The 27203-nt window shown below is 38.2% G+C and overlaps 3 long non-coding RNA genes across 3 annotated transcripts; 1 reads left to right on the top strand and 2 right to left on the bottom strand.

The window, feature by feature from the left end:
• Window positions 1-1219: 1219 nt before the first annotated feature.
• Window positions 1220-5563, top strand: LOC140038704 (uncharacterized). Its single transcript, XR_011842270.1, has 2 exons — window positions 1220-1637; window positions 5197-5563. It is a non-coding gene; the product is annotated as an uncharacterized lncRNA (long non-coding RNA).
• A 10893-nt stretch (window positions 5564-16456) lies between these two features.
• On the bottom strand, window positions 16457-22365 carry LOC140038252 (uncharacterized). The gene is made up of 2 exons (XR_011842064.1): window positions 21812-22365; window positions 16457-19707 (listed from the first exon to the last, which is right to left on the bottom strand). It is a non-coding gene; the product is annotated as an uncharacterized lncRNA (long non-coding RNA).
• A 657-nt stretch (window positions 22366-23022) lies between these two features.
• Window positions 23023-26919, bottom strand: LOC140038251 (uncharacterized). The gene is made up of 2 exons (XR_011842063.1): window positions 26601-26919; window positions 23023-24590 (listed from the first exon to the last, which is right to left on the bottom strand). It is a non-coding gene; the product is annotated as an uncharacterized lncRNA (long non-coding RNA).
• Between the last annotated feature and the right edge of the window lie 284 nt (window positions 26920-27203).

Below are 27203 nucleotides of genomic sequence, written 5' to 3'. Positions count from 1 at the left end.
GAAATCATGTGTAAGCTTTGCATTTATTTTATTTTACTTACCTTGAGCTTAGAAATATGTCATATAATGAATAAGTGGTTAATTAAATGCTTAATTGAATTCTTATCAAAATTGAGAATTTAAAAATATCCTGATAACGGTGTAAGGGGAATGGAGTATATATAAGTCATAATTAATATTGGATTGAGAAAGTTCATTAGATTGAATGAGTATACAAGTTAATTTTGAAGACAGGTATGTTTTATGGTTTGAAAATGATTAAGATAATAAGTTGTTATAAAAGGGATAAATGAATATTATGAATGTTAAATTTATATATAAGGCCAAACTTGATTTTAATAGTTTAAATAATAAAGGAAGTATGATAAGTGATCACTTACAAATTATTAATTTGCTCAAGAAGTAGGCTATCCTGCTTAAATGTCCCGTTTCTTCAGGAGAATGAATTTTGTCTTTGAATAAATATGTAAACACAATTTTAAAATCGCAAACACGTTAAATGTGCAAAATATTGAGTATTCTCAAATTGGACTACGTGAATATATTTTACTCTATGTACTAAACTTATTAGTTTTGCTACTTTAAATTCATATTTCAATGGTAAACTATTTCTTTGACCTAACAATTAATCTCTCTGAACTCTAGTATTGTAATTAATTGTTTTGAATTAAGGTATAAAGATAATGTTTATGTAATAAATAATATAATTGTAACCAATATTGAATTATTCAGTTTTGTTATACTAAAAGTAATAATTCTTGAGCGATATTAAGTTTACTCTCTAAAAATAAATTCCTTAATTTGCAATAGCTAACTTTATTACGAATAAGATTAAGGGTATACAGAAACCTTAGTATTAAGATGCAATCGATAAATTTTGGACAAGAACGATATAAGTATCCTAGATATACTTAGGACGTAAGACTTACGATAATTAAGGTCTTGTAGGACTAGTGTATAATTCGACGTTTAAATCACACTTGGGGATAATTTTTGGACTTTAGTTAGAGCCAAGGACTTAAGGGGATATTAGGAGGAGATGTGAAAAGACCAAAATGCCCTTCACAAACCACCAAATCCCCACTACACCACAACCATGATATTTCCATGCCGAACCAAACAAGACCTCGGACAGCAACCTAGCACCGCCCCATACCACCAATCGAAATCCATTACCAACTCCACACTCAATCGATTCCACCCTCAAAAACCACGGCACTCTTTCATCCACTTCCACTTCCCATCTCAAACTACAACTGCAACTCACTCTGCTTAGCTAGTGTCGACAATCCGAGAGAGAGAGAGAGAGAGAGAGGCCGAGCTGCACTCTGCAGCCGAGAGGAAGATTTCTGGTTCTGTCCGCGAGCTGCAACCATTTCTGGTTCCGTAAGTGAGCTCGAGGGAAGAGAGGGAGAGGCTGTGCGTAAGTTCCTCTGTGTTTTCTTCACCTCAACCAACTGCAACCGTTTCCAGCAACTCCACCGCAACTGCAACATCCAACCAGAACCATTACCCCAGTTCGCGTGTGAACAAGAGAGGGAGAGCTGGTGAGCTGCGGTTCTGCAACAACCAAACCAGCGTGCGAAGCCGAGAGAAAATTTTCAGCTTCCTTGCCACGCGAGTGAGTCATCGGTGAGGTAATTTCTGGACTAAAGCTAACTGACCAATGGTGGATTAAGCTATCTAGGGCCCTGCATGTGAAGCTTAGGCAATGAATGAGGAATTTAGGAAAAGAAAAATCTGATGTGCGCTGAAATTGGATTTCCGAGAATTGATTAAGACATGCTTGATGAAATCTGCTTTCTTGTGATAATCCGGAATTGTATTTATGATTAGCTATCTAAATCTGGGATGATTAATGCGGTTAGGGCCTCGCATGTGGGTTTCAAACATCCGGACAAGTGATTTAGAAGAAGAAATTCTGTTCTTATGAATTGTTGCAGCCGAGAGCTTGTCCTGCATTTCTGCAGCTTCATGTGATTCAATTTCGTTGTTTTGAGTTTGTAACCATGAATAACTAGTTAATACCATGATAATCGAGCTTTGCATGATGATTTTAAACCATCGGATGATGAAATCAAAACATTAGAAAATCTGTCTTGGAAGTAATTGTTTCTGCCGAGAAGCTGAGTGGATACCGCAGCTTCAATGTTGTTTTGCTGAAGTAATTCGAGCATGAAATGATGTTTAACTAACTAAATTTTTGGATGATTATTATGATTAGGGCCTTGCATGATAATTTTATGTATTTGGGTGATGAATTAAGGAGCTTAGGAAAATTCTGTTTTGCTGAAAGGATTCTGCCGAGATTTGTCTTGAGTCATGTAGTTTCATTGGGTATAATTTTGCTGTTCTGAACCTCTAACTATGACTAACTAGTAAACTACAAGATGATTAAGTTCTGCCTATAGTTAATTAACGGGTTTAAAGCAGAAAAATAAAATGAAATTGAATTCTGCTAAGTGCACGTTCATCCGAGGCTTGTTGGATGTTTCTGGAAATTTTTAGATGATTTTGTGTTGATGATTGAAGTTGTTTTCTGAACTAGATATGTTAATCAGTTAGTTAAGTAGTTGCATGTTAAATTTGAGACCATAATACTCTGTTTTAGCCAAGGAAAAAGTTGTGATAAGGACATACAATTGCTGGAAAATTTTTGTGAACTACCATGAGTTTAAACCTGGAAATTTCAAGGATTATAACAGTTGTTTAAACTTAATTTCGAGTTGGAAATGTTAACGGACTAGCCAAGTAATTGCATGATGAAGTTGAGAGTATAATGGCATGTCTTAGCCAAAGAAATATTGAATTCATGAACAACTTAGTGCTGGAAATTTGAATGACTAAAAGATTGACCCAAATGTTGGAAAATAAATGCTGGAAATTTGTTTTGTGGTATCCGAAGGTTGAATCGGAGTTTTAGCTCGGTTGTGAAATTATTCCTTGAAACACAATGATTGGAAATGCCTGGAATATGTTGTTTTAAAGTTTTATAAGACATGCAGAGGTGAAACACTCGAATTGTGGGTGAATTGCCAATTGATGGTTGTCATATATAGCTGATGACAGATTAGTATATATATGAATTCTTGGCTGAACCATTTGCTGGAATTACGTGTTATTTGCCTTGGTATATACTGGTATGAATGTCATATTTAAATGTACGGATGGTTTGAATAAAAGTCCTATGGTTTTAAAAGAGAAAAAGGAGTTTTTCACAAGTGAACAAGAATTTCCAGATTTCCGGATTTCACTGACCAGTCTAGGCAAAATGCTTATATCTTGGTGTAGGAAAATCCGATTAAGGCGCCGTCAGCGGCATTTGAAACTATAATCATAGGCCTTTGTCCTGTAGAAATTTCGTATTTTTCCTCCATGTGTACTGCTGTCTGTGAACCCTCCAAGTAGACTGTTTTGTATGAACGTCCTGTTTCTTCGTGAAACTAAATTTGGATTTGGATTGAGATTTTAGCTTACTTGTGTTTTAAATTTTTGATTGAATTGTGGTTGAAAGTAATTGATGTTGTCAAGGGCTAATGATTGATGAAGCCCTTGGCCATTTGAATGACTTTATAAGTACTACTGGGTGATGAAAGTTAAATTGCTGGAATGTCTTGGAGGCCTCACTTTTATTTTTATTTGTATGATGGGTTTGCTGAAACCAAGTGCTAATGATTGATGAAACCTTGGTTGTTCAATTTTATTTTTATCAGAAATGCAATTGTTGAAATCTAGGGCTAATGATTGACAAAGCCTTAGTAATTTGCTAGGTGATTTTTGCTATATTTTGATCCATAAGATAATTTCGAAACGGAATCGGAGCTGTGGAAGTTGTATCGACCTTGCGAACTCGAGTAACTGTGATCAAATTAATCAAAAATACTTTTCCAGCTAGTATTAAATTATAATACTCAATATCTAGTGTTTTGCCTAAACTCTTCCAACTCGATAATTTCTTTTTGCTCAAACTAGCTTTGATAGTTATAGTCAATAAATTCTATAGCTTTTGAAAAAAAAAAAAAAACTCTAAGTTCTATATTAACTCCTTTTCTTTTATTAAGTTTTGCACTTGGCTGGGTAACTATAGAAAAGTTCCAATATACAAGTTTCACTAATTTTAGTGACAAGCCTGGGAAACTTGCTCGGCAAGAAACCCTATTTTAGGAAAAATAGTTTTTAGGGATAATTTTTGCAAAAGCCGTAACTTTAAAGAAATGTTCAAAGTAACCTCCCAACATTGATATTAAGAGGTCTGTCGACTTATTTCAAGGAAATAATACTAGTTACCCTTTTATAAGGAAAAGTATCTTAAGGAAAACTATAATAAACATTTCTTCTACTTTTGTCAAGTTTTAACCTAAGGGACTCTTGATTTTTCTAAGGGAAAGTGAATTAGTAATACCTTAGATATACCTCAATGCTTATAAGCTTAAAAAAAAAAAAAAAAAAAAAACTGAGTAGAAACTTATAGTTTCAAAATTTGGTTTTTAGGATATTGCGAGGACGCGGAATTCGATTCCCGACTTGATATCTGAACTCCACTCTTGGTGAGTGTCCCTGCCTGTTCGTTCCTACTTGAATTAAGCGCTTTCTTGACTCGATATGTGATAGATTGCAAAATGAGTTTTGATCCATCGAAGTGAGCAGTGTGTACTTAATCGCACTAGCCGTTCGAGTGGTGACTTGCGTGAATTATTTTTCTCATAAGTCCTTGAGTCTAAATGTAGTTACGTCGTTGGGTGAATCCCTCGGCACCTGAATCGAACTACAATAATGTCTGAATCCAAATGTAGTTACGTCGTTGGGTGAATCCCTCGGCACCTGAATCGAACTACAACAAAGTCGTTGGGTGAATCCTTCGACAAATTTTATTACGGGTATATCTCGAGTATACTGCGTCGGTAGACGAAGTGCGGGCCCGGAGTAGAGGTATGAATGGTGACGGGTTAGGATTAAAATAAGTGGATCTATATGGAATCTAGGTAGTGAGAGTTGACGGAGGGTCAACTACGATAAATGGTGATCAAGCGAGGAAAATGGCTCCTGAGAGCCCCTGTATCCCACCTTGTGCTGTTAAACGCTTTCCTATTTGTTAAACTTGTTTAAGTTATTACTCGTTGTTTGATTTGCGTGACTGCATGTTTTGGGGCACCACTGAGCTTTAGCTCACCCCATGTTTATTTGTTTTCCTTACAGGATGTGAAGTTGAAAGTATTTGAGCAGCTTATATTTCTTATGGTTGTACTTGAACAATTTGATTGTAATTTTCGGTTTGTAACGGATTCTAAGCTAAGCATTGTACTTTTCATTTTGGGTTGCCACTTGAAGCTGGAAAGTGTAATCTCTAATTCTAATACTCAGTTTGTATGTTTGTGTTAGTATAGTAAATCCTTATCTTTTGCGAGCGTCACTGGAAGTATTTAGGAACTGTCGATTGGCTAAGTTATATACTGTTATCTCTGAAGTTAGCGTGGTGGTAGAAATCGATTTATTTTCGGAAGGATCTTTATTGTAATAGCTTAAGTTAATCGTCGGAAGATTTTAGGTTGGATTGCTTGCGTGAGTCCTGGCGAGAGCTGGGCAGACCGCCCGCCAACCCTCTGGTTCGCCTTAGGGGGAAGTGGGGTCGCCACAACCCACATGTAACTTAAGGGGTCACAGTCGATCCAACAGATGGTGCCCCCCTAACTTGAGTCGTCCCGCTACGACCTCCCCTAGATAGGGCTCCCCTAGAAGCTCCCGTAGTCCTCGTTCCACCTTCTCCTCTTCCCATTTTAGAAGGGTGTGCATTCTTACTAGTCTGCCCAGAAGTGTGACTAGGAAAATTCCTTTTTCTATTGTGGAAATCCCTCACTTGAGATCTTGCATTTTCAACCCTTTGCGCTTTCTCTAAAGCCTCAGTAAAGGTAGAGATTTGGGCTGCAGCCAGGCCCTCCTGAAGTTCCACATTAAGTCCCTGTACAAACCTCTTAATCCTCCTCCGATCATTGGCTACTAACTCAGGAGCGTATTTGAAAAGTTCAGTGAACTTCCCCTCATACTCTGCTACAGTAAGGGTTCCCTGTTTTAGCTTAATAAATTTGTCCTCCCTTTTCTCTTGGATTAAGGGCGGAAGAAACTTTTCATTAAATTCCCTTGTGAAATTCTCCCAAGTCCAAGGGGTTCGAGCCCTTTCCCATTTTCCTTTTATCAAATCCCACCAAGCACGGGCCACTCCCTCAAATTGGAAAGCAGCAAAATTCACTCGTCTATCCTCAGTGTAGTCTAGATCGGCGAATATATTGGTCATCCTATCTAGCCAATTCTCCGCTACTTCAGGGTCAGGTTCACCCATAAACTTAGGCGGGTTAAACTTTAAGAATCTTTCCAGGGCTCTATCATCTCCTCTATCCTGGCCCCCAGGTTGGTTAAATGGTCCAGGACCCTGTCTCTCCGCTAGACGTTCTAGGATATCAGTCATCCTATTGATGGCAGTAGCCACTTGGATACCCTCAATATTTTCCTGTCCCTTGGTCGGTCCATTTGCCGATCCCTGGTCATCCCCCTGAGGTTGGGCCTGTCTAGACGCTCGCCCACGACCTCGACCACTCCTTAATCCTTCCATTAGTCTAAATGTGCCTAGTGCAAGAAATAGATTAATTTAAGCAGAAACGAAGAAATATATCAAAATTAGAACCAACCAAGAAAGCATTGAAATTAACAATAATTTACATTCATAAGCATGTCAAGTTCGTACAATTAGCAAGTTAGGGACAATTCACAAAATATAGCACACAGGTGCTCAAAAGTATACTTTTAGTCACAGAAGACTAAAGTAAGAACAAGTGCCCAAGAGTAGGCCACACAAGCATGCAAAATACAATGGCCTCGGCACTCGCGTCACCCTAACTAGTCCTAACTGTACCGGTCAAAAGTCAAAAGGGGTCAACGACTAAGATCCTAGTCCTCAGCGGGGCTATCAGGAGGAACCTCCTCCTCGGGATCCTCCTCCGGATCCTCCTCAGCGTCAGGAATCACCTCAGTAGCGTCCTCAACCAATCTAGAAGCATCAGCCAGGATCTCGAAAGCCCGATTACGGACATCCCGTCCTAGCCTAGTGAGTCGAGCCCTAGTATCCTGAAGCTCCTCATTAACCACTGCAGATGTGGCTACCTCACCCTCCAGCACCTCCTCGAGCTCGGCAATCCGCTCACCCTGAGCGCCGACCATCTGCCTAAGCTCGTCTACCTCATCCTGTAAATCGCGGTTGGCATCCACCAACTGACGACGCTCGTCGTCCAGAGCATGCACTATATGGCTCGGGTAGGCGTAAGTCAACCTACACGGACATCGAGGGTCTCTATCATACGGTGAGTAGCGTACTCGAGCTCCTCCCACTCGAGCTCGGTAGAAGATAGTCCTAAGAGGCTCATAATGACCATTCGCATGGCCATTCCCGTTAGCTGTCGGGGCTCCATTTCCGTCATCCATCCCTGCAAAATAATAATACTTTTCAGGTTAGAAACTTAAATCACTACTCAGTTCCATTATCCTGCAATGCATGCCTAACTTAATCGTTGGTTCATCCCAATCGTCACTTGAGGTAGGACTAACTTAGTTGCTAGCTCGCCTCAAGTATCACTTAGGGTAGGATTAAGTCATCCCGTATCGAGTCTTAAAGGTAGAGTATCTAATATGTCTCCCATATAGACCTCTAACCTAGCGCTCTGATACCAACTGTGACGCCCCACATCTCCCTAAGGCGGACCAAAGGGTATCCGCGGACGCCTGCCCAACTCTCGCCAGGACTCAAGCAATTCCATTCAATTTAAAACCGGACTAAAAACTTCGAAGAGAACAACATGAATACAATAATGCGGAAGCGTTCAAGCTTATCAAGTCACTTAACATGTAACCATTACATCGGTAATCATAAAACAACTTAAATTCAACATACACGTCAGGGCCCAAACTTTCAAATTTACAATTTCCAAAAGTACAACCCAAACCAGGGCCTAGTCAAAATATAGCAGGAGTCTTAACAAAAGTGTAACGAATGGTTTCACCATACTTCTCCAAGATTCGGTCCTGTTAAGGAAAACAAAACTATAGGGTGAGCTAAACGCTCGTGAGGCCAAGAACACACATGCAAGCACTTTGTTCAAATAGCAATCCCAAATTTAATAATTAAAACCATGTCCCTTCAATAATCAATCATTCAAACAGGAAAAGTAATCAGAAACAATTCAAGGATATAGTAGCTCTCAGGAGCTAAGTTCCACTCGCTCTGCCGATGTCATTCGTATACCTTCCCGCGTTGACCCTCCTGTCAACCGGGTCGGTATTTCCATTTCCGTAGATCACCACTTAGTTCCCTCCGTCCACCGTACACCTCAAGGGCCCACAAGTCATGTATAAGGCGATACTCCACGAGTATGCCGAGCAAGACCTCTCATTAGGTCGAGCTCATATTTATCTCATGGCTCGCCTAAGTCCCCGACCAAGCCCATTGCTGGCTCGAGTCTAAGGTCGGCCTATGAGTTTGGGCGTCCCCCATTCATTTGAAAGTCGAGGAGGTTCACTCCAACGACATATGTAATCATAACATAACATTGCATTTCATTCATTCATTCAATACACTTCATTCATTCATTTGAAATTAGAACGAGTGCGGTAAAGTACGCACCCGCCCTTATTTTTAAAACTCCCAACAATTACCACAAATAAGCAAGTATCACAGATTCAGACACTTGACACTCACCGAGCAATTCAATAAGAATTATTTTCTGGGAGTTCAAGTGTCCACAGTAAGATCCTCTTGAATGTCTCCTTGAGCGCCTGGCAATTAATAGCGGATAATCACACAAATAACCCACTAGTCAAGGAAGATTGTACACTAGTACAATCTAAGGAATATTTCACAAAATGAACCTCAATTACTCGCAAATCGAGGTTCAACTTGCCCTTTTATTATGTACAATATTATTTGAGTTTTTATCATGAAAAGCGAGGGCAAAACGTTTGAATAATACTAAGAGAATTAAGAGTTTTGGAAAAACTCCTTTGCCTTGAAAATTGAGAAATTTCAGTTTTATCCTAAATCTTTGAAAATTCATATCTCTCTCGTTATAAGTCCAAAACTGGAAAAATTTATACCGTTGGAAACCTTTTGGAAAGGGTTAAAAGTTCTTAGAAGACACCTTTCCATGAATCTAAGTGGAAAGTACTCAAAAATGAGCTTGAAGATACAGACTCGGCGTACAAAAAGAGAATTAAGTTGGATTTCGGCCAACTTTGAAAATTCGGCACGATTCACACATTGCAAACCGGCCTCTGAAATTTGTAACTCAATTAGAGTTTCAAGTGAGGTTTATACCAAAACAAGCAGATCAAGAATCGGAGTTTCGAGTACCGAGATACGGTAGCTCAAAGTTGAGGAAGATTCAAGACTGAAGAAGAATTTCCAGTTTTGAACCTCCAACACTAGAAATTTAATTCGGTATCGAAACGAACTTGAATTGGTGCCAAAATTGGCAGTATTTTAGTCCTATATGCAAGGTATTTCTCTATCAAATTTCAGGGAAAATACCCTCGGGAAGGTAGTTAACTAATCATCCAAAGTTCCGGAAAATTTCTAAGGCAATCTGCCTTTTGACTTTCATTTCCCAATTTCAAATCGTTTAACCAAGAAAGCTATCCAACCATGGTTCATTGGTAAAATAAAGGTCTAAGATACATCCATGGTACCTTTGGTAATGGTTTAGCATCAAAATTTCAATTAATAAGATCACTCCCAAGTTTTGTCCAAAATCAGTCCAAATATTACGTTTTTCCCAAAACAGGGCAGTCCACTTGTTTTAGTCACAACTCAACCAATTTAACTCGGAATGAGGCATGGTTTATGGTGTTAGAAAATACATTCATAGGACTAAAAGTTTACAGAAGAAGACGTTCTGAAATTTGGCAAGCAACCAGCTCAAAATTGAGCCTCAAGTTACTGCTTCTACAAACCATTCCAGCAAATCCGAGAGACAGGACAGCTACCTTAAAACATTTGGTTCGGCTCACTCACAAAGAATCAGAACGTGCATTTTATCTCAAATTAAAGCCAGGAATGTGTAGTTTCAAACGCCACTGACGGCACTTGATTTCGACACCCGAGGACAGAGTTATGGTCAAAATGCTACCGCTGGACAGGGTTACCCGAAAATAACTTTCCAGCTTGCCTAGTCCACGAATAAATTCATTTGCCCATCCAAACGTTAATGTTTTCCAACCAAAATTTCTACACATATAATATAACATATAAACATCAGGTTCATGCCAATAAATCACCAAAAATTGGCCTTATAATGCCCGAACAAAATAGGGGCAGATTCAGCAATTTCTGGTCATGACCTCTACTTTGAGTCTCCAACATTAATACTCCATAAATCCATCATTATAACCATTAAACTACCATTAAACCCAACATTGATCCTCTAATCAGCAACAACAACCCAAGTGTGGGAATACAAAGAGCCCACTATCACATTTTACAACCATATCAAGCCACCCATCCACATGCAATAGCTTAAAGATGCATTTCCACAATTATAATCCTAGTTTAAGGTGTAGGATGAAGTTATACCTCCTTAGTGCCTTAACCCAGAAATTTTCGGCCCTCAAGAGCTCCAAGAAACCGTGGAAATGCAGCCCTTTTTGTTAGCTAAATCCAACCTCCAAGTAGTATGCTAGATGATCTTCAAGTTTGGTGAAGATTGGTTGAGGTTTTGGGTTGATTTGATGAAGGAATTTGTGAAGCAAGAGAGTGAGTGAGAGGGGGGTGTTGGCCGGCTGCTAGGTGAGAGAAGATGGAGTGAAGTTTGATCAAAATAAGCTTCCAAGAGAAGATTAAATGGGTGGTGCACAATCACTCCAAAGTCAACTATTATTAGGGTGCGTTTGGCGCGATTAGGGCTCGATTTTCTCGCGCGTTTGGTTCACTAGTGCACTGAACCTCCAATACATTTATATTCATGTAAGTATTATTCACTCTTAATTGTCCTGATATAAGGGTCTAAAGTCCCTCAAAAAAAGTCGCGCGTGTGAAAACGCGTACCGTCAATTTTAACGCTATAACGCGAAACTTCCAATAAATTCTTATAACGATTGCACTACTAACTATCACTTGAGTATTACTCATAAGATTACCTATTTTAGGACCATAGTACAAGTCTCCAATATTCCAAGCTTATTGTGCTACTACGCGGATAAAATCTCCAAGTACTATTCACTATTTTTACTAAACGTACTCCAGGAAATTAATTTTTAGAACGAATCACTTTAAAAATATAACGAAGTTATATTACCATGTATTTAAGTCTAATAAGACTAGAAAATATTCCTTGGGATAAAAATCCAATTAAATAATTTATTAAGCCATGAATTAGGCATAAAATAATAGTTTTTACGAGTCCTCACATGAAGAGGGCTTCAGGCCAAATCAAAAAAAGAGAGAGAGGCTGCCGGGGAGAAGAAAGAAAGAGAGAAAAGGGAAAGATCCGAAAGAAAGAGAAAAAGAAGGAAAAGCTGCAATTTTTCTCTCAACAAAGGCTGATTGTCAGCCATCTTGGAGCTCTCATATCTTTCCGACCTTTGGTTCTTTTAAGGAAATTTTAAAATCTGCTCAATCTACAAAGTAAAAGGAGTAGTTTCGGTTCAGACGTCTGGAGGAAAACACCACGGGGAGCTCATCAAATCTGGTCACAAACTGGTGTCTTCATCAACCCTGGAACGTCGGCGACGAAGTTCGCGACTTTCATTTCTGGAATTAGCGCGGCTTCTTGGGAGGTGTTGCACGTTCATTTTACTCCTCTAAGGTAATCACAACTCCTCCTTTTGTTGTTTTAGCGCTGGTTTTCATATGCATAGCCATGAATACTGAGTTATTTGTTACTGTCAAGGTTGGATAACCTGGGTTGTTATAGTTATTTTCCCTTCCTTGTTGTCTTGCTGATCATCCTGTTTGAAATCTGGGTTACATGAGCTTGTGAGAGACTGTGAATCATGTGTTTGAAGTACTACCATATCATTTTAATTATCACAGTGATTTTTGAAGCGTAACTTGAGACATGTTTCGATGATTTGTTTTGATGAAAATGGTCTGTTGTCCCTTTGTTTTCAAACCCGAAAGGACATAAAAGAGAAAGGGGTTTTTGATGATTTGATTTTGTCAAAGCTTTAGACTAGTTTGATGCTTGATAGCTCAATGGGTTGGCTAAAAGATGTTAGCTTTCGATAAGCTCATCTAGGACTCACCGCAAAACTGTTTCTTTTTCTCTTTTGTTGCATGCTGCCCGTTTGGTTATTCGATTGATATTCAATGATTGTGTTTCCTGCATCTAGTGTTGTATTAATCAAGTGATTTGAATTTTAATGGGTTGGGTAAATGAGTTTGTTGGCTTGGTTTGAGATTGCGTAAGATACTTGCGTGGAGAAGAGCTGTGAATTTGCAGCAAAAGCCTGCCAAGCTGTAGGAAAAAAATCAGCAAAGAAGAATTGCATGCTCCGTTCCTATTCTGAATTTTTTCTTTTGCTTGTTCAGATGTTGAGGTTGTGTGTTTGGATGCGTAGATTTTGTGTATTTGGGCCTGAAATTTGACAAACAATAAACATGTTCTTGTTGAAGATGAACTCAAGAAGATTCGCAGAGAATGCTCCTGTTGCATTTTTTTTCTTTTGCTGTTTAGTTCCTTTTACCCCTGATGGTTAGCTCAAATTCTTTGCTTCAATCCTGCAACAAAATTTCGTGTTTGGTTTAGTCAATGATTGATAGCTCAAATCCTGGTATTTGGTGAATTCGTTTGCATGATGAAATGGATGGAAGGTTGTAGCTGAAATTTTCAGAAAACAAATCCGTGAACGAAGAAGAAAGCATCCGTTTGCATGCATGGAATTTTTATAAAATCGCACTTTGCCCCCTGTTGTTTTTAAGTGATGTTATCATGACCCAAATAATTGGAAATTTGATCAATCTTGTCCTTGTGAAATTCCAATTTTTCTTTGGTACGCTTTAACATAATTTTTGGATAGAATATGCGTGGGCTTTAGGATGAATTTGAAGGGTTCAGTAACTTTTTCTAGATTTATAATTTTGATTTGAATTTTTAGTGAAATTTTGAAAATTTTGTTGTTTAATCCTAGCAAATTGGTTTTCATTTGTTTGTGCGAGCCTTGTCATTTGTTTGTGTGAAGCCTTGTCATTTGTGTGAGCCCTTAATCTTAATTTATTTTCTTTTGGACCCTTAATATTTGTGATAATAATCAAATTGGCCCCTTTAACTTCTTTAATTGTTTCAATTGGGTCATTGTTGGTTTCAACTTGATGAATATGAGTTGTTTAGTTTATTTGAATGGTTGGGTGGTTCAATTTCATGTTTATTTCCTTTTCGTGTGATTATTTTGGTAATCAAAGTGATGCCTTGACATTTTCTTTGTTTTTGGAGGGTAAATAAGTCATTTCACCCCATTAGAGCTCCAACTCAAGGGAGGTACACCTTATCCTTTATTTTTGACTTTATTTGACCCTACGTGCGTATATGTGTCTTATGTGTGCAATTGCATGACTTTAAGTGTTTATTTCATTTTCACTTTATTTATTTCTTTAGTTGCTTAGTTTTTGCTTTAATTTTAGTACAATTTTATCATTTGGGAGGCACTCGAATGCCAAAATTGTAATAGTTAGGAATTTAATTGTTTTATTCCTTCTTATTTCCCCTTTTAGATTGTAGTAGGCTTCCCCCTCCTAATGTAATAGTTAGGGTTTCTTTGTTTTTTTCTTTGTGCGATTTGCATGCATATTTGCTATGTGTTTAATTGCTTTCTTAGGGTTAGGCGTCTAGATATGCATGCTTATGTATTATGTGTTATGTGAATTACGTGCTCACATGCCTACTCGCTTTAATTATGCACATTTACTTATGTATGTATGATGGATGCAAATGCACGAAACCGTGGCTAGTCCAACGTTAGTCATGGTCTTCCCCTCGAGCTCTTACAAATCCAATGCTTGTGAGAGAGCACTAGTGAAGGACTAGTCCAATGCTAGATCCAATAGGACCGTCCCTCGCTAGTACATTCGCTTGCCTTCATCTCATGTTCATGCATTTTTTTTCTTTTTAGTATTTTTACATTTTTGCATGACCCTTCGCCCTTTTCCCACATTTGAAGTATGATAATAGGGTTTTTGCATTTCATTCTAGTTAATAAGCTCATTTGCGTGCATAGGTTAGGAAGTTACCCCTTGAATATGGGATATGGACGAGTTTGGCTTTCTAGTCTTAGCACGCCCGTATTCCCTCTATTAAAAGGAAAAATTGAGTCACGAACATTAGTCCCCCGTACCCGACATGATGCACTCCTTTAGGACATGTATATTTCTATAATTATTTTACCCCTTTTCTTTTCTTGGAGTCTCATATTTTGCATTATTCGTGACCTCTCCAAAGAATCTTTATTGGGCATCACAATTAATGTGATTGGCACCATTCAAGCTTTTGAAGAGAAATTTTGCCCCCCGATGCCCCCCTAGGTCTAGGGTTTGTGTCGCGCCCCATTTTTTACAAGAAAAATAAATTAAATAAATAAATAAATGATTTGAAAGTGAATTTTTGATTTGAAAAGTGATTTTTGATTTACAAAGAAAGTGGGTCTAAATGGGACTTGAAAATGCGACGATTTGACCCAAAATATAGTTTAAAAAGGTTTTTGAAATAAAAATCGGAGTCGCCACTTGGTATAGAGTTAAGGTGTACCAAGTCACCTAAAAATGATTTTTTAGAGGAAAAGGTAAAAAGAAAATCCCTTTTAAACGACTCCTAGTCTACGTAAACCAACGAAAAAGGTTCGGGAGTCACATTTGACTCGAAGGGGAAGGCAAGGATAAAAATCCAAGGCACCCCTTCGACCTAGCCAAGGCTAGTTGCGCGATTTAGTCAAAGATTTTCTTGTTTTAACCAAAACATTTATCACATTTGGATGCATTTTATGAATGCAAAACCTAGACCTAGGGGGACATCGGGGGCAAAATTTCTCTTCAAAGATTGAGTGGTGCCAATCACATTAATTGTGATGCCCAATAATGATCCTTTGGAGAGGTCATGAATAATGCTAATGACGTAAGAATGAGTGGAATGAATGTATGTAATGTGAAAACATGAGCTTGTGTGAAGTAAAAAGAAAAGTACTAAAAGATAATGGTGTATGAGTGGGAGTGTGCAAAAATGAGTGTGCAATGTGAGGTATGTAAAGTGATAGTGTAAAATGTATGTGTGATAGCATAAAGTGCATGTGTGCAAGTGATAGTATATAAAGTGCGAGTGGTAGAGTGAAGATGTACAAAATAAGAGTTGTGTGAGATGATAGGGGGTAAATGAAATGCATGAACCCTAGAGGAGTGCAAGCAAGATGGGTACGGGGAGACTCTAAGTCGTGACTTTTAATTTGCCTTTTGGTTAGAATGAAGAACTAGCGTGCTAAGGCTATGTGTAGCCATACTCGCTCGTTTCCCTTACCAGAAGGGTGACTTCCTAACCTATACAAGCAAATGAGCTAGTCTAAATGAAAATGCAATCCTAAATGTGCAAGGGAAAGGGAGTGAAGGGTCATGCAAAAGTGTAAAACTAAAAGGAAAGAATGAATGAAGATGTAGTGAAGGCATGCGAGTATGTACTAGCGAGAAGGGGCCCTATTGGGTCTAGCGTTGGACTAGCCCACATCTACACTCTCTCACAAGCATTGGACTTGTAAGAGCTCGAGGGGACAACCATGACTAGCATTGGACTAGCCACGGTTACGTGCATTTGCATCGATCATACACATATATAAGTAATATGCATAATTAAAGCAAGTAGACATGTGAGCACGTAATTCACATAACACATAAGCATGCATATCTAGATGCCAAAACCTAAGAAAGCGATTAAACACATAACACATAGACATGCAAAACACACAAGGCAATTAAGGCCCTAACTATTACATTTTTAGGGGGAAGGCCTACTACAATTTAAAAGGGGAAATAAGAAGGAATGAATAAAATAAACCTAACTATTACAACTTGGCATTCAAGTGCCTCCCAAATGATAAAATTGAACTAAAATTAAAGCAAAAAATAAGCAACTAGAAAAATAAATAAAGTAAAAATGAAATAAACACTTAAAATCATGCAATTGTACACATAAGACACATATATGCACGTAGGGTCAAATAAAGTGAAAATAAGGGATAGAGTGTACCTCCCTTGAATTGATGGCTTAAGGAGACGGAATTTACTTATTTACCCTCCAAAAAATAAAAAAAGGGTCAAGGCATCACTTTAATTAATAATTAATTACATGAAATTAAACACGAAATGAAAACTAAACACGAAATGGAGTCACTTAGGGTATTGACATAAAATAAACCATCCATATGCCAGAAATTAAAGCAAACAAGGTCCTAAATAAAATGATTAAATTAAAAAAAAATTATTTTAAGGGTCTACAATAAAATACCAAAATTGATGGCTTGAGATGAGACCTATCAATCAAATGCTAAAATTCACGAAAAAAGTGATCACTCGTGACAATTAAACAACAAAACTCAAAAATTTCACTAAAAAAAAACACATCAAAATCATAAAGCCCTCAAACGATTAAACCTCAAAAATTCGTTCTAAAATTCATGAATGATCTGTCCAAGAACTACATTGAACATATCAATCAAAGACAACATTTTTATGGGACCCAATTGATTAGTCTTCCCAATTTTCCAGGCCATAATAGAATTAAACACAAATTAAAGGGTTAAAATGCAATTTTTCCTTTATTTCATGCATGCAAACAACGTAGAAGGAGTTTTCTTTTCTGCACCATTCCTGCCGTGACTTTCTTTCCAGTTCATCATGCAACCATGTCCACCAAATGCCAGGATTTAAAGTATCAATCATTGACTAAACATGCAACTTCATTGCAGGATTGAAACAAGAACTGAGGCTGACCATCAAGGGTAAAAAAATTAAATAGCAAAAGAAGGAAGAATAAAAGGCGCAGCAAAGCTTTCTGCAATTTGCGGCCAACATCTCTGCTGCAATTTGTAGAATAGCAGGTTTTCCGCAGCTCTTAACAAGTTTCACCCTTAGAATAACAAGACCACTATCTTATCCTCTCATTTTAAACACCAAAAGTTGGCCAAAAGGGCATACAAAATCTGGACAACTCATGGTTTTTCCCGCTACTTTGGAATTTCAGCAACCTCTAGCTAAGCTTGATCAAAACAACATTTAAACATTCACCTAAAGTGCTCGTGTGTGAAAAATGCAGCAAAGATACAAGAGTAGGAAACTCAGTGTGAGCATGTACATGGTATAAAACCACAAATTTCAATCAAACTAAAAGCTTCAGCAATCGAAAGTGCAGGCCTGCTGCATTTTTCCTACCATATCGCAGCTTGTTAACAAACCAGAAAGATGGCCAAAGCTATAAACAAAACCCAAGCCTCATCAATTTCTCTACAACTATCATTGACATAAGATTGAGCATGCAAACAAAGTGAGGAAACTCAACTTCGTGGGCTGTTACAGGACAAAAGTAAAGCAGCAAAACATGACAAAGAAATGCAGCTTTCTTTCATTTGCGTCTGTAGCCTGTTTCTTGCTGCAGTTTTCTGGTTTTGTTCATTCAAACACCACTACTGGATTTAATCGATGAAACATGAATCAAAGTTACAACATGACCGCACATTTTTCACTTTGAGCCACAAAACTCTCATGTTTAAATACAAAAATTAGAGGAAAAGAGCCTGCCAAAATTTCTACAACCTCCTTTCGGCAAAATGAAGACTAATCATCGACTAAGGGGAGGCTGGAAATGATTCCTATACCCTGGGTTTCATGAACTATAACAACACACGATTCAAACACAGAGATATAGAGCTGAAACAAGTTACCACATGGCCACACGGGTTTCTACAAAGAACCAGAGATGAAACCACAAAGAAAGGGAACAAAACATGCATGCACAAGGAGGAAATTCATGCAATGAACCCCAGATCTTCACAAAATGGTATGAAAATGGCAGCAAGAAAGGCTAGAGTCACCTGCAAACGTCTGTGAAGTAAATCAAACGGGAAAGCTCAGGAAAGTGACGTTGGTTTCTGGGAAAAACAACGCCCAGGCAGATTTGTTGCAGCGGTAGCAGCACCTCGTTTTCCCTTTTCCTCTGCTGTTTTCTCCCTTTCAGATCTCTTTCTACCGCCCCTTTACTTCCCCAGATCTTCTCTGAAACCCTTAGCTTTCTTGTCCAGAACCCTAGCCGTCAGCTCCAGATTCCCAAGACCCCAGCCGCTGCACCTTTCTCCTCTCTGGTTTCTTTTTCCTAGCCGTCCTCAGCCTCCTCTCTCTCTAGTCTCTTTCTTTTCTAGCCGTCAACCACCCACAGCCCTGCGTTTTCTTAGTTTCTTTCTCTATCAAAAACCTCGCCACTGTTCAACCTCCCAGCCGTCGCTAGCCTCTCAAGCTCTCCTCATTCCCCTGGTTTTTCTTTTCTCTCTGTCTCCGCCACCGCTCTATTTCTTTGTCCCAGATTTTTCCTAGCCGTCCCACTCTCTTTCGTCAGTTGTTACCCCCCCTTCTTGGCTGCGGCTCTAGCATTTAAAGGAACCCCAAAACCTCAACCTACGATGGAAGGCCGAGATGTCAAACCCCAGAAATGGGTTTATGTGGCCTGCTCTTGCCCCTTTGATCCCGTTTGTACTGGGAACCCTTTGGAGTAACGAATCAAATGGGAAGAAAAAGCCAGCTGCAATTTTTTTGTGATGTCTGAAGCTTGTTTCTGCCTTGAAATATTGAGAAAGAGCTTGGATCCAGTGCCGCATGGTGCATGAGCCCTTTTTTTTTTTTAACAAAATAAATAAATAGCAAACCTCCCTAAATTGAATCTAAAATTTAAAGAATATTTTTTTTGTGAGCAATTCTCTTTTTTCCCGAAAAATATTAATGCTTAAACGTCTTAAAACTAATAGACAAATAAGCAAAAATGAATAAAATTAACAAGTAAAACTAAATTAAAAGATTTGATGTCCAAAATGCTAAAAAAATGAAATTTTGAGATAAATTAAACAAAAATAGTAAATAAATAAATAAAAGAGTAAAAATTTGGTGTCTACAGTTTGCATTCATATAGCACATTCAAATGTGATAAATCTTTAGGTTAAAACAAGAAAATCTTTGACTAAATCACGCAACTAGCCTTGGCTAGGTTGAAAGGATGCCTCGGATTTTTGTCCTTGCCTTCCCTTTCTTCAAATGTGACTCCCGAATCTTTTTTCTCTAATTTTCGTAGACTTAGGAGTCGTTTAAAAAGGGTTTTACATGATTTCATCAAAATTCATTTTTAGGTGACTTGGTACACCTTAACTCAATACCAAGTGGCGACTCCGATTTTCTATTCAAAAACCCTTTTTAAACCTTATTTTGGGCCCAAATCGTCGCATTACAAGTCCCATTTAGGCCCATTTTTCTTTTTAAATCAAAGATTCATTTTTCAAATCAAAAATTCACTTTTTAAACCGTTTATTTAGTTTTCTCAAAAAAAGGGGCGCGACAGTAAACATAAACAGTTAAACACATTAAATTTTGGAAACACTCACCAAATATCCAAATAAATTACTCTCGAGTCTCGGGTTTGTTTCCTGGCTCACAGCTATCCCCTGAGACAATTTATAACTCTAAAATAAATATACAATTTGTAAATGTTCATTTACCATTTATTACCCTATTATTTGAACTATTAAAATCAAGTTTGACTTCAAAATACAAAATATAATATATTCAATATTTATTCTACATTTCATTTCGCGACTTTTTGACTTTATCATTTTAAACCAAGAAATATATGTATTTTCCAAGTGTATAATTTATAAAATATTTAAATTATAATTAAACCATTTTCCACTGAATATTCTAAGATTAAAGCTTAGGAACACTCCATTGATTCCCTTTTATTAATTAACTTTAAGCCATTTGTAATTTAGATTTTATTTCTCTATACTAGTCCTTCAAGTTCTAAAATCTTTCAAGTTCTAAAATCTTTAAAATGCTTGTGAGGACAAGATTAGGTGATTTGAAACCATGTTATGTATATAGCTATAACGAGTTACCTTAGAGTTTCCAAAAATATCATAGAAAGCTTAACTAACCCCCATTTCAACCAACAAACCGAAATTCCAGCTGTATACTTCAAGTTTTCAATAAAACTTTACTCTTTTACTTGCTTACAGTTTTAAGTATTTCAATGTACTTTCGGTCTAGCATAGATCAAGGTAAGCAGCATCTATTTCCAGCAATCCATTCCATCAAACGTTAGTTTCTCCAACAATGTAATAGTTTGGATCTCAGCTTTTCTTTACTAGTTTTAGCTAGAATTTCCTAAGGTTTTACCAACCTTTCAGATGTTAAAAGTCAATAGAGTGCACATAAGAACAGTGACAGGATATTGTACAACGTCTCATTCAAGATGGTAGCCAATTATCATGAAATTTTCCAAATATCACATGAGAGTTTCAGCCCCTCTCTCGGCCATTAAACAAATTTCCAGCAACCTTACTTCAAAGTTTTTGGTAGAGTTTCTAACTTTTACTTGCCTAGATCACCAAACACACAATACACATTCTGTCCAACATGAATTAAGGTACATGACTCATAATTTCAACAGGTTTTTCGACCAAATTCCCCTACAAAAACTGCCATCAGCTATCGTGGCCTTCAAGTAGCTTCCTAGCAATATATCAGTCCAACGTTTGCCGTTTCTCTCAAGTTCCTCCTTCCAATTTTATATCCCAACTAGACAGGTTAATTACATTTATTAAGCTACAAAGTAACCCTGTACAGAACGTGGAAAATTTTGCAGCTAACTTAGAGGAAAAGACTGATCAACTCTTCCCTTCTTCTCTCGGCCATGAGGTAATTCAGCAGCACATTTCATAGTTTTCCTCCCTATTTGCCTTAGTTCAACTCTACTCATGGAACTAGTCATAGTTACTAAACCACAGAGTAACCTTAGTTCTACCTGTGGAAGTTCACAGAATCAGACATTAGAAGACAAGCTGCTCCAAAAGCTGATTTCCTTCCCTTTAGTATCATAGCAGATTGCATCAGCTTTCTTTTACCAAATTCAGCTAGACTTTTCTTAAGGTTGCTAATTTCAAAGGCACCTATCTGTTAAATCAAGGGATTAACATATTTTCTATGTGTTCATTAATAAAAGTTCCAGAATCAGCAACAACAAGTTGCATAGCCTGCTTCATTCCCTCGGCCAACCTACCTGCAGTCAATTAAATTCATTCTTCGTTCACTTTAGTTTCCACTCATTTCTGTCTTGCTTGACGAAGTTAAGATGTTTTATAACACATCACAGCTTGATACAAAAGTTTAAAAGCCAAATTTGCAGAAGACAGCTAATGTTTCTTAGCTCCATTTCTCTCGTGTGAAGCTAACAGATTTTCATCAGGTTTCTTTCAATAAATTCAGCTTAAAGTTCCAACTTTTACAAGTTTCTACAGCTAAATTTCACTTTATGCCAGAAACAGGCATTTTCATACATTTTCTACAACACTCTTCCATTTTCCTTTGATAACAACCTGCAATTTCAGTCGATCATCACTCAATTCTCACAGGTCCAGTCAGTGAACCTTCAGATTTCAAACCAGAATTTTTCCTCAGTCGAAGCTCAATTTCCTCTGCTAATACTCGGCTTACAATTCGAATATACACTTATTTATACTCAGTAAGTAGAGATTAGTCACAAAAATTTACCTTTTGCCTTTTAGTGTTAGGAATGGCAGACAGGATTAGATTTTCTTTCCAGCTTGTTCCCTCACGTCTGCACCAGCTATCTCTCCTGTCTCTCTGCCTTTGTTTGCTTTATTTTGGTTAGCTGATGGTGAAGCTTGCAAAATTCTTTTTCCTCACACTCGATTCTATTTTAGAAAGAAAACAAGAAAGGAAGAAAGGAATGAACTGTCTAGTTCGTTGCTCTCTACTGCAGTCAGTGAATTGGTACAGCCAACGAATTTTTCTTCTTATACTCACTTAGCTCTCTGCTTAGAAGACTTAAGGATCAGAAGGAAGTTATGCTACTCGGTGGTCAATGTTTCCAGTCGGTGGTACACTCTTCTAGGCTGCTCCTACTCAAGCCAAACTCCACATGTTTCTTTCTCTCGGTTTCTGCTCAAAAAATCTGATGGCTTATTTTTGTTGGCTGCATGTAGTTCGACCGAGCTCAAGGTTGGTTTGGTAAGGAGGGAAACTGAAGTTTTGTTCTCAGCCACCGCCCAAATTTTTAGCAAAATAGTTTTCTCCTTTTCCTCTCGGTCACTACCTAACTTAGCAAATGTTAACCACGGCCCAAATGTATTGGTAGAAACTCTCATTTTTCTTTCGATTTCATTCCAGAAGGCGATCCTCTTAGTTGCTGGTTAATTGCTCAAGCTTTAGCGTTAAAATGGTCTTTTAACTTTGATTTATTTACTAGTTGTTTTATCATCTTCAAATATTGCCCCAAACTTTTGTATATTCCAATTTGCATACCCCTATAAAAAAAATTTTTACACCATTCTAGGATATTTCCTTATTTTCAATTTTATAGAAATTCAATTAGCCATTTAATTTAACCAACTATTCGTTATATATAATATTTCTAAGAACAAAGTAAATAAAATGAAATAAATTCAGGGCTTATACATATTTTTCTCGAGTTCTCACAATTATTGCATGATTTTAACCAAAAAAAAAAAGACTATTTGAGTTGAAAGTTTAACATATAATCGATAAACCACTTCCCTTTGTGTAGTCTTCAACAAAAGAGATAAAATGTCATAACAAAAGAATTCTGAAAAAAGTTACATGTCATCTTGTAATATCATACATGTCATCTTATAATATAACAAACGCATAAAATGCTTAATTTGATTATGCAAGCTATATGATATCAAAATGCATGTAGTTGTTTAAATTAAGTAGCAAAATCCTCAATGCATAGAGCAAGACTAGGAATTGAGAAGCAAGGGAGCCATGTTCTTAGGAGAATGATAGATTTTGCTAGGAAACATCAAGAAATAGAAAAATTTTCTATTTGTTATGATTTTTTATCTAAGATCAAATGTGGTGTTCAAATAATGATAAGTGAAGAAGTTCCCTATGGTATAAGAACTATCGTTGTCTACTCAGATTAATATGAGCGAAAATCTCGGATCTCAGCAGGCAGCTAGGGTTTATCCTAACTAGTGCATGGCGGCCAACGGGTCGTCGGAGTCGTCTCCAGAGGGAGGGCCGCCGCAGGGCAGGTCGTTTGCGGCGGTTGTCTCAGGTGGGGCTGCGGTTGCAGCCTCAGGTGCGTTGGGGGAGGTCTCCACCTTCAGGGGAGAACCTGCTCTCCGCCTCACCAAACAGGACATCGCCAAGCTTGCCGAACCTTTCCAGAATGCTCTTGTCGGGAGGTTTGCGTTCACCAGGCCTTCAATGGAACTCATCAGAAAGTTCATCACATCTCTAGGCCTTAAAGGGGAGTGTGCGGTGGGATTGCTGGATCAAAAACATGTGCTGCTTCGGCCGGCGTTGGAGGAAGATTACACCAGGCTTTTCGCAAGGAGGGTGTGGTACGTACGCAGTTCTCCGATGTCAATATCCAAATGGTCTTTGGAGTTCAAAGCAAATCAGGAGTTGGCAATTGCTCCGGTGTGGGTGGCCTTTCCTGAGTTGCCCCTACCCTTTTTTCAAAAACAACAACTGCTGCGGCTTGCTGCAACATTGGGGAGGCCGTTGCGAGTAGACGCTGCTACCAGTGACCTTAGGCGCCCCTCGGTAGCGCGGGTACTGGTGGAGCTCTGCATCTCGGCGCCGCCAGTGCAGCGGGTCTGGATAGGTGACGATAACTATGGGTTTTGGCAGCCGGTGGAGTTGGAGGGATTGCCTGAGTACTGCTCCTATTGTAGTATGTTTGGCCACGGGGTTGGTTCGTGCTTTCGGAAGGACCCATCTCTGCGGCCAGTGGCTAATGGCCAGCAGCAGCGGCGGAGATATGTTCCACGGGTGATTTCAGAAATGGGAAGGATGGCGGTGACAGCAGGTCCACAGCGTCTCCTTCAGCAACCAGATGCGGTTGGCGAGGGTACGACAGCAGCTATCGAGGAGACAAACGGCAATGAGGAGTTGGACAAGATAACTTTGGGAGATGCGGTGACTCCCACGGAGAGGCCTGGGGCTCCTACTCTGTCTCCGGAGGTGCAGCGACCTGGGGGCAATGCCTTAGAGGAAGCTCTGGAAAGCGCGCTGGAAGAGGGCGAGTTGCGGGTTGAGCATCCATCGGCAGGGACCCAACCCCAGCAGCCTGGGTTGGCTGTCGCTGCGTTAGTAGAGGAGACCATTGTTTCTACCGCAGGTGAAATCATTCATAAGTTGGCTGATCAGGTGGTTCGGGAAACAGAAGAGATGCGGTCGGTACAGCCCCAAGCTACGAACCAACTTGATGAGGGGGAATTCACTGAGTCGGAGGCTGAGGATGGCCATTCACCAGCTAATGGAACCTTCACAGTGGCTGCATCGACAGAGAAGGCGATGGAACGTAAGCAAATTACATCTAAGGTGGGAAACGATGCACTTGGGAAGGTAGCCAAAAGTCATGATTCACATAATGTGGTATTAGTTGGAGCCACACCCCTTGTGGGTACAATTACAAGAACAGAAACGGAAAAGTCCCGGTTTGAAAATGTGCCACAGTTTAAAGATGTGTTCGAAGAGTTTCAATGGGAGAAATTACATGGGAAGATTCCTCTCGTTCATCTAAAACCTTTTCTTCATTCAGACCAAAATGGAGAGGGAAAGGATGATTCGCAACGTGATAAAGACGAATATCACGACCAGACTCTAATTCACGAGCAGTTTACCCAAGTGATATCAAAGAAAACGAGGAAGCAGCTCTCAAAACAAGGTAAAACAATGCAAACACGTCAAGATGTTAAACCAAAGGCCCATGCTCACTCACAGTCTCACAAATGTGGGGCTCCCTCGTGTGGTTGATTTCGTTCGTGTGTTCTTTTTTTACTTCAACAGTGGTCAGGTTTGGCCCCCTCTAATTTGTTTTTTTCTTTTTTATTTTCGGTATAAATAAATTAGGGGATGGCATCCCTACCCCAATTTGGGGCTTTGCAAAAAAGTGAAGAAGTTCCCTTAATTTAGTTTCAAATCATTTAATTATTAACAATTTCCTTAATATGGTGTTCAAATCATTAAATTGTTCACGGGTATTTTCAGTAAAATCAACCAATTCCAAATATATTTCCTTAGTTTCGTATTATAGTTATCAGATTGTCATGCTTACTTTTGGTTAGATTAATAAAAAGAATAAAGGAATTGAGAGAGGTTTCCTCAATATGAGTTCATAAAATTTAATTGTTGATTCTAATTTTGGTAACGTTAGTAAGAGATAAAATTTTAGATTGTTAATTCTAGGCAAATAACATTTCTTTCCTATTTTTGATAAGCCATATTTGGAAGTGTATAGTTTTAGAGACTAAACTTAACGAATAAAAGCACATAATTAGATTCAATCCAAATAAAAAAGGCATTAATGATATTTTGATCATTTAAAATAAATCAAAAATTTGAGAAAAAAAAAAGAATGGAGAGTTGAAAGCTCATTGGGATGCTCAGGCTAAAAAGTTGTTTTCAAATATATAATATATAAATAGATGACTCCTTTTTTATTTTAAATGTACACACAACTAATACATTGACCTCAAATTTTTGTCCTTCCAATTTCTTCTCCCCACACGTGTCAAAATTTTAATTATTATTCATTTTAATTTCATTACTTTCTTTAGACTGAATTACTTTTAAGGGGGGTTGGCACATTTTTTCATTCCTCGTCAGGGGCATTGCAAATGCCAATAACCATTTGGTCTATTGATCACTAGGGCTGTGCATCGAAATCGAATTCGGTAAATCGGAAGCTTGAAATCGGAATTTTTCGAAATTTGGACATGAATTTTCCCGACCGATTTCGAATTCGAATTGGCCAATTCCGATTTCGAATTCGATTCCGAATTGAATTCGGAATTCGGTGAATTCCGAATTCACCGAATTCAAACCTGTTCCCTTTTTTTTTCCCCTGTTCAAAAATGGAAAAACCTGTTCGTATTTAATAACTTCCCCAGTACTGGAATGGTGGAACACAGTACTGGAATGGTTAATCCAACAAAGGGGAAAAAGGACAAATTGGATCCTTTCCTCTTTTTTTTTTTTGTCTAGACTAAGAATCCAACATGGCAACAGTTTCCGTTACCCCAATTTGGGTCACAGGTTCAGGTTCTCCTGTCCATGATTTTGACTTCCCTTCATCTAAAATTACCAAAAGAAAACATTGAAAAAAGATACATTTCCCTTATTTTTAAAATTGCGGACGTTATTGTTTCCTACCCGATGGTTCAAAATTGAAATAAAATCCACGAGAGGATGAGTCTAAGATAGGGAGGGACAGAGCAATCCAAAGCAAAAAGGCAGAGGCTTTGATATCAGAAGCTATTGGAAAGAGAAGAAGAAGGGTTACCGAATACTGTGGGTGTTTCTGAGGAATGGCAGAGCTTTGCTTGGTGGCTTCACATGGCTCCCATCCTGGAAGTAGTGATACCATTCAAGAACCAATCATAATTATAGATGTGTATTCTGCCACCCTTAGATCAGATAAAGAGTATGAGTATAAAGACTAAAGAGTATGAGGAAGGAAGGTGGAGGCGGTGGATGCGGAGGAAGGCGGTGAGATAGTGAGACTTGAGAGACGATGAGGAAGAGGCGGAAGAGCTAACAGATTAGGTTTTGCAATTTCAATTTGCGCTTTTGCTTTTTTGTCATTTTGGAGGTTGATAGGTTGTTTTGTAATTTTTGTTAATTGTTAGATGTATTAGTATTATTGTTATTAACTTATTATGTTATATAATATAAATTATATATTACATAAATAATATATTGTTAAAAAATATTATATTATATATATATTATTAAACGAAATCGAAATCATAGTTCCGATTTCGAATTCCGATTTCGAATTCCCCAATTCGAAATCGGTAATTCCGATTTCAAAAAATATATTTTCGAATTCGACCCGATTTCGACCAATTCGAAATCGGAATTACCGAATTCAACTCCAAATTAC

This window comes from Coffea arabica, chromosome 3e (genome assembly GCF_036785885.1).
Source record: "Coffea arabica cultivar ET-39 chromosome 3e, Coffea Arabica ET-39 HiFi, whole genome shotgun sequence".
In the NCBI taxonomy this organism is placed as follows: Eukaryota; Viridiplantae; Streptophyta; class Magnoliopsida; order Gentianales; family Rubiaceae; genus Coffea; species Coffea arabica.
This window is presented reverse-complemented; position numbering and strand designations above follow the sequence as displayed.